Raw genomic sequence first — 7625 nt, 5'->3', positions numbered from 1 at the left:
TCATATAGGCACAGGATCCACCAACAAAGCTGTAATGGAATTCTTCATGATGCCTTTGGCATGATTGTAATTATCTTCTTTGTAAAGCATGTCCATAACACGAGCTAAGTTCAGAGATGGCATTAGAAAAGGCCTGCCCACTTCCAAAGGTACGTCCAAGGAGTTCTTCGTTCATGTCCTTCCACGCATTGTTAACAACCCTACGAAACTCTTCAATGGCTTCTTGCCTTGTCACACCATGTTCCCTCATATGGCAGTCAAGAACCGACACAACGTGCCCTCTTTTCTGCTCAAACTGGTCGCACACAAATTAAAAGGTTTCAAAATCACCAAATTAAAGGATCTTCATTTTAATGATGTATGTATATGTCATATAATTAAGTACCTCATTAGAGACGATGTCGTCCATGAATCTGCAAATAAGGGAAGAAACTTCGACAAGCTTAGGCTGACTTGTAACCCATTTGAACATGTCCTCAGTGGCAAGATGCCCCAACCCAAAGAAAGATACTGTTGAGAGCAATGAATAACAAGAAGTTATCATTGCTGTCTCAGGATACTGTTCTGTTGTTGGCATGTTGTTTTCATTGAACCATTTGGCATCTCTCATGAAGGCTCTCGCCACCTTCTTCATCTGCCATCAACTTACATCATCAGTCTTTAGGAGACTAAATATAATCGTATATCAACTTACATCATCTCTCCCCCACAACATGTACAATGTTTCTTTATCTGTCCGCAAAGAGATAATTCCATATGTTATAATATATGGGTGGTTTCAATTTATTAAGCCCAATGCTATTCCATAGAAGACTTGTCACATCAACTTAAGTCCATCCACATTTAGGTATCCTTACAATTAAAGAAAAAAATCTAAGGTTCAAGGACTGACTTGCAAACGTCTGCAACTTCTCTCCGATGCAGATTTTGAAGTTTTGCTAAGGTTAGCAAGGCTTCATTGTGGGAAGGATGTAATTGGTAGATTGAAATATACTTTCGAGCTTCTAACCTTGGAATTCCCCTATGTAGTGGAGGAAGGAATGCGATGCTTCTTTGCCCAATAGATGCGTATAATAAGGGGTTAGCTATACCATGGAAAGGAAAGTAATCTAAAGTAGGGCGTGAAGCGTAAACACCCCTTTTGGCAAGATCATACCTGGATCTAACCCCTCGAGAAAGCACTCTTGCCCTGATTTAGCCCCTTTCAAGGGAGTTGAAGTTCTGTTCGGAAATGAAACCAGTGAAAGTTGCCCAGTTCGCTTAGCCTTGCCCTGAGTCAGTCAGCATTCAACTTTGGTCTATCTTATAGATAGAAGATCACGAACCGGAGTCATTGGATCTCGCTCAAAGACTAGACTAACTAAGCACTAAAAGGACCGGTCTGAAAGTGCAAGATCCGATTCAGAGTGAATAGGCACTGCACCTGGGATCTCTTTCAAAGGAAGGAAAGAGGCCCCATGAAAGTAAGAAAGAAAGGAGCGAAGCAGCTCGAGCGAAGCGAGAGGTACGTGGGTCCGCTGCTATTGGTCTTCGGCGCAAGGATTTGAGTGAGGAACTTGACTTGGAGTTGGAGGCTAATAGGGATTTCACCTAGACTATATTGAGCCAGCCCTTTAAAGGGCTCAGGGGTTACGACTTCTTAGTTATAGGCATGGTTTTTAGCCTAGCCTCTCAAATGAGCCCCCCTAGTCAAAGAACTGTTTAAGCTGTGCAGTGCCTCTAGGCTTGAGGATCTCCACTAAAAGCTATCATAGGCTACACTCGCTATTGGGCAACCTCCGGGCAGGTGGAGGAAGATCAATCCTACGAACCTCTGCCTTTTCGAGGAAGTTCTTCTTCGCCTTCTGAGAATGGTTTCGCTCCTTTACTGCTTTTTTTGAATACCTAAAAGTTATACCAGTAGGCCGACCTTGGGATACTACTCTTCTTGGCCCCTCGTCGCACTAACTCATCACTTAGTGATTTGGTGGTGCGAGGAGCAGGTTTATTCCGTGGTAAAGCAAAACGAGTAAGCGAGATAGGGTGAGAGTCAAAGTAATTGGGTCGAAATGAGCGTCTCCTTCCCTGCCAACAAAGTCTATTTTATTGTAACTAACTGAGTCTTGAAACTAAAGGCTTCAACCGATGTCTTCACACTCCATTACCTTCTGTCAAGACTATTCAAGCGCTTACAGCTTTTCCATCGAACTCGCGTGTTAAAGAAAGAAATTACATAGAAGAGAGATCCTTTCGCACTCAACTCTGAGTATCCAATCAAGGAGTCTTGAAGTGTGCGTGTCACCAAACACGTGCACCTGCACGGGAGGAAGTAACAATGAGTGAGCTGTTACACTCAAACCTGTTACTTTGCCCGCTGGGTTAGATTCAGCTCTTGCCACCTCTAACTGGGGTATCAGCCCCACATCAGAGAGTTTCCTCTCTTGACGCCACTTCATGCTCACTTCAGAAATGAAGCTAATAAGGCCTAAAGCTGAGCGACGAGTCCACTGGCATGAAAATCAAGCGAAGTAGAGCGATAAGCACACTATCGATTGATCCAAAGAAGCTTAACGACAACTTCCATTCCTGGCCCAGAAGGAAAGAGACGAAAGCAATCCCTTGTTCTATCTTTGGAAGCTAATGGGCCGCCCTTAGAAAACCATGAATCTTGACCCTAGTGAAGGTAGTCGATGAGAGGAATAGGTGGTTTCAAAAGAATAGAGTAATTGTATATGACGCTCTATCTGTATTGGATGGATGCCTTAGCTGTGGGATAGAAGGCTTTTCTTTCTTTTCTTTGATCGCCTAAGTCCTTGACTTGAACACTTCGCTGAAATCATGTATAAGAGGTCATCCCTATTGGAAGACTGATTCAAAAGTTAGTCACAGAGATATCCGCCGAAGCTTGAGGAGCAAGAAGTGGGCACCGATAAAATAGGAATCCATGATGTTAGTGGTTATTTTCCTTTGTTTTTTTAATTATCATTTATTTCAATTTGCTGTAACTGAATATGTTATAAATTCAGTATTGTACGCATCAGAAATTTGAGGAAATTATCAGTTTTGCTTCTCTACAGTTTCTCTCTCTCGTTGGCCTTGCATCTCGCTGTGTGTTTTTTTTCCAGTGTTCATTCCCCCATAAAAACCATCAGTTTGGTATCAGAGCTGAGTCGATCAAAGTAGGGCGTGATGGCAGTCAGTAACAATGGTGCAGTGAGTATTTCTCAACCTTCCATGCCCATTTTCAAAGGAGAAAATTATGAGTTCTGGAGCATTAAAATGAGAACTCTATTTAAATCCCAAGAGCTGTGGGATTTGGTGGAAAATGGATATGATGAGAATGAGGAGGAGGCCAGAGTCAGAGAAAACAAGAAGAAGGACTCAAAGGCACTGTTTTTTATTCAGCAAGCAGTGGATGATTCTATCTTCTCCAAGATCGCAGCTGCTAAAACAGCAAAGGAAGCATGGTCAACCTTGCGGGTTGCATTCCATGGCTCTTCTACGGTGGTAAGAGTAAAATTGCAAACTCTCCATCGTGAATTTCAGAACCTGCGCATGAAGAGTGAAGAAGCTGTGCAGGACTTTATGACAAAGACAACAGCAGTTGTGAACCAGATGCGATCATTTGGAGAAGAAGTGTCAGAAAAAACAGTGGTAACACATGTATTGAGAAGTTTACCTCCTAAATTTGATCATGTAGTTGCAGCCATTGAAGAATCAAAGGATTTATCAGCTTATACATTTGATGAGCTGATGGGTTCTTTGCAGTCTCATGAAGCAAGAATTAACAGAAAAGGAGAGATGACAGAAGAGAAAGCTTTTCAAGCAAAGGGAGAAACTGAAAATCGTGCTGGTAGAGGAAGAGGTAGAGGAGGATTTAGAGGGAAGAATTCCAACCGTGGCAGAGGTGGAGGCAGATCTGATTACAAAGATAAAAGGAATATTTAGTGCCATAATTGCAAGAAATATGGGCACATGAAAGCTGAGTGCTGGTTCAAAGACAAACAGGCAAATTTTACAGAAGCAACTGATAGTGAAGACAAGCTGTTCATGGCATATGCTGATCAACCAAATGCAGAAGGTGAAGTTTGGTTTGTGGACAGTGGCTGCTCAAATCACATGACAGGGAAGAAGTCCTTCTTCACTGATCTAGATGAAACCCAAAAGAAGACAGTGAAGCTGGGTGATGACAAGGAGATGAGAGTTGAAGGAAAAGGAACAGTAGCACTCAACACTACTCCAGGTAAAACTAAATTCTTGGAGAATGTTCAGCTTGTTAATAATTTAGCACACAATCTGCTGAGCGTAGGGCAGATAATGGAGAGTGGATATTCAGTTTTATTTGACAATAGAGAATGTGTTATAACACATAAGGCAACTAATCGAGTAATTGCAAGGATACCAATGACCAAAAACCGAATGTTCCCATTTGATGTTAAAGCTATGCAAGGTTATGCTCTAGTGGCTGGTGAGAAACACATTTCTGAGGTGTGGCATTCACGCTATGGCCACCTAAACATCAATGGGCTGCAACTTCTCGAGAAAAGAGGTATGGTTTATGGCTTGCCAAAAATTTCTGAAATTAATATATGTGAGAATTGTGCTTATGGTAAGCAATCAAGGAAGTCATTTCCTGTAGCAAAGGCATGGAGAGCAACAAAATGTTTGGAGCTTGTTCATTCAGATCTGTGTGGCCCTATGGATACTAAATCCTTAGGTGGGAGTTATTATTTTTTGCTCTTTATTGATGATTTCAGCACGATGAATTGGGTATATTTCCTAAAATCCAAATCAGAAACATTTGGGATGTTTAGGAAATTTAAGGCAATGGTTGAAAAGCAGAGTGATGCAAATATTAAAGTACTTCGTACAGATAGAGGAGGAGAGTTTACCTCATCAGATTTCAACCGATTTTGTGAAGAAAATGGCATAAAGCATGAGCTCACATCACCTTACACACCAGAACAAAACGGTGTAGCAGAACGTAAAAATAGAACAATGGTGGAAATGGCAAGGTGCTTGCTAAAAGAGAAAGGGTTGCCAAACACCTTTTGGGCAGAAGCTGTAGCAACAGCCGTGTACTTGCTGAATCTCTCCCCAACAAAAGCAGTACAAGATAGCACTCCCTATGAAGCATGGAGAGGGAGAAAACCTACTGTAAGCCATTTAAGAATATTTGGGTGTATTGCATATGTCTTTATAAATTCCCAAAGTCGTCATAAACTTGATGGGAAATCACGAAAATGTATTTTTATTGGCTACTGTACTGAGTCTAAGGCATATAAGTTGTATGACCCTATAGATGAGAAGATTGTTATTAGTAGAAATGTGTTGTTTAATGAAGATGCAGGCTGGAATTGGAGTGAGAACAGCTCAGATAGCAGCAAAAATCAAATGCAAATACCATTAATTGAGGAAACAATTTCTACTTCAGTCAATGCACCTACTCCAGTCAGTAGTCCAGCAACAACACCATCAAGAAGGAGCTCAAGTTCTGCCAGTGAGTCTTCTGATGAGACGCCACCCAGAAAATTCAGATCATTGAGGGAGATATATGAAAATGATCAGTTTGCATTAATGGCACCGGACCCTACAACATATGATGAAGCTGCTGAAAGAGAATTATGGCAGAAAGCTATGAGAGAAGAGCTCAATGCCATAGAAAAGAATGCAACATGGGAGTTGATTGATTTGCCAGAAGGGAAAAATGTTGTAGGCTTAAAATGGATCTTCAAGACAAAGCTTAATGCTGATGGAAGTATTCAGAAGCATAAAGCACGGCTAGTGGCAAAAGGTTACTCTCAACAACAAGGGATAGACTATGAGGAGACATTTTCACCAGTGGCACGATTCGAAACTGTTAGATTACTTCTAGCAGTGGCAGCTCAGCTCAAATGGAAAGTATATCAACTTGATGAGTCAGCGTTTCTGAATGGAGAACTAGAAGAAGATGTCTATGTAGAGCAACCAGAAGGTTTTGTGATTCAGGGAGAAGAAGAGAAAGTCTACAAGCTGAAGAAGGCTCTCTATGGCTTAAAACAAGCCCCCCGAGCATGGTACAGCAAAGTTGATGCTTATTTCCAGCAGAACAAATTTTTCAGAAGTGAAAATGAGCCTACGCTGTATGTAAAAAGGCAAGGTACATCAGATTTCATTATAGTCTGTTTGTATGTTGATGATATAATATATATATATGAGCTCAAGTACTTCACTGTTAGAAGAATTTAAAGCCAATATGATGAGCAAGTTTGAGATGACTGATCTAGGCTTGCTGCATTACTATTTGGGGTTAGAAATTAAGCAAGATGAAGCTGGAATTTTTGTGTGCCAAAAGAAATATGCTGCTGATTTGTTGAAACGGTTTAGCATGTCAGATTGCAAGAAAAAGGTTACTCCCATGAATGTTAAGCAGAAGTTACAAGAAGATGATGGAGCTCCAAAAGCAAATCCAAACCAGTATAGAAGTCTGGTTGGGGGTTTGATATACCTGACACACACAAGGCCAGATATCTCATTTTCGTTAGGTGCAGTGTCAAGGTATATGAGTAATCCTTCAATGAAGCATTATGGTGCAGCTAAGAGAATTCTAAGGTACATTGCTGGTACATTGAATTATGGAATTTGGTACACTCATTCAGATCAATTCAAACTGGTTGGGTTCACTGATAGTGACTGGGCAAGCTCTCTAGATGACCGAAAAAGTACTTCTGGTAATGTATTTGGCTTGGGGACAGGAGCAATCACATGGATGTCCAAGAAACAAGCCACTGTTGCACTGTCAACGGTAGAGGCTGAGTACATTGCAGCTACTGCAGCAGCTTGTCAATGTATTTGGCTTAGAAGAGTACTAGAAGATGCACAACAGAAGCAACTTGAAGGAACTAAGCTCTACTGTGATAATAAATCAACTATTATCATGGCAAAAAACCCAGCATTTCATGGAAGAACAAAACATATAGAGCTGAGGCATCATTTTATTAGGGAATTAGTGGCCAAGGGAGAAATTGTCCTGAAGTTTTGCAACACTGAAAGTCAAGTGTCAGATATTTTCACTAAGGCACTATCTGGTAAAAGACACATGTATCTCAGAAATCTGCTTGGTGTGTGCGACTTTGAATCAAGGGGGAGTATTGGAAGACTGATTCAAAAGTTAGTCACAGAGATATCCGCCGAAGCTTGAGGAGCAAGAAGTGGGCACCGATAAAATAGGAATCCATGATGTTAGTGGTTATTTTCCTTTGTTTTTTTAATTATCATTTATTTCAATTTGCTGTAACTGAATATGTTATAAATTCAGTATTGTACGCATCAGAAATTTGAGGAAATTATTAGTTTTGCTTCTCTACAGTTTCTCTCTCTCGTTGGCCTTGCATCTCGCTGTGTGTTTTTTTTCCAGTGTTCATTCCCCCATAAAAACCATCAATCCCTTAGTGGACTGATTCAACCTTGTAGTATATCTTGCAGCCCTTAGACCGGTCTCCCCTCATTCATGCCTTCCTTCAAGGCCTATTCTTTTGGATATCCTTGTTCCCTTCTTTCCTGGAACATCCTTTTCTTTTGATTGATGGGACTTCTGTCTGAAATCCCTTGACCTAACCTCTCCTTGACTTGCCGCAGCCAAGTCTTCCCCAACCTCTCCTGATGTT

The 7625-nt window shown here is 41.1% G+C and overlaps 1 pseudogene; it reads right to left on the bottom strand.

Annotated features, from left to right (window-relative positions):
- On the bottom strand, window positions 1–2435 carry LOC114751865 ((-)-germacrene D synthase-like; annotated as a pseudogene).
- Window positions 2436–7625: the final 5190 nt, after the last annotated feature.

Source organism: Neltuma alba, unplaced genomic scaffold (genome assembly GCF_004799145.2).
Source record: "Neltuma alba isolate B1F8T4 unplaced genomic scaffold, ASM479914v2 tig00001146_pilon, whole genome shotgun sequence".
In the NCBI taxonomy this organism is placed as follows: Eukaryota; Viridiplantae; Streptophyta; class Magnoliopsida; order Fabales; family Fabaceae; genus Neltuma; species Neltuma alba.
Note: the sequence above shows the minus strand (reverse complement) of the source record. Positions and strands in the feature narration are given on the sequence as shown.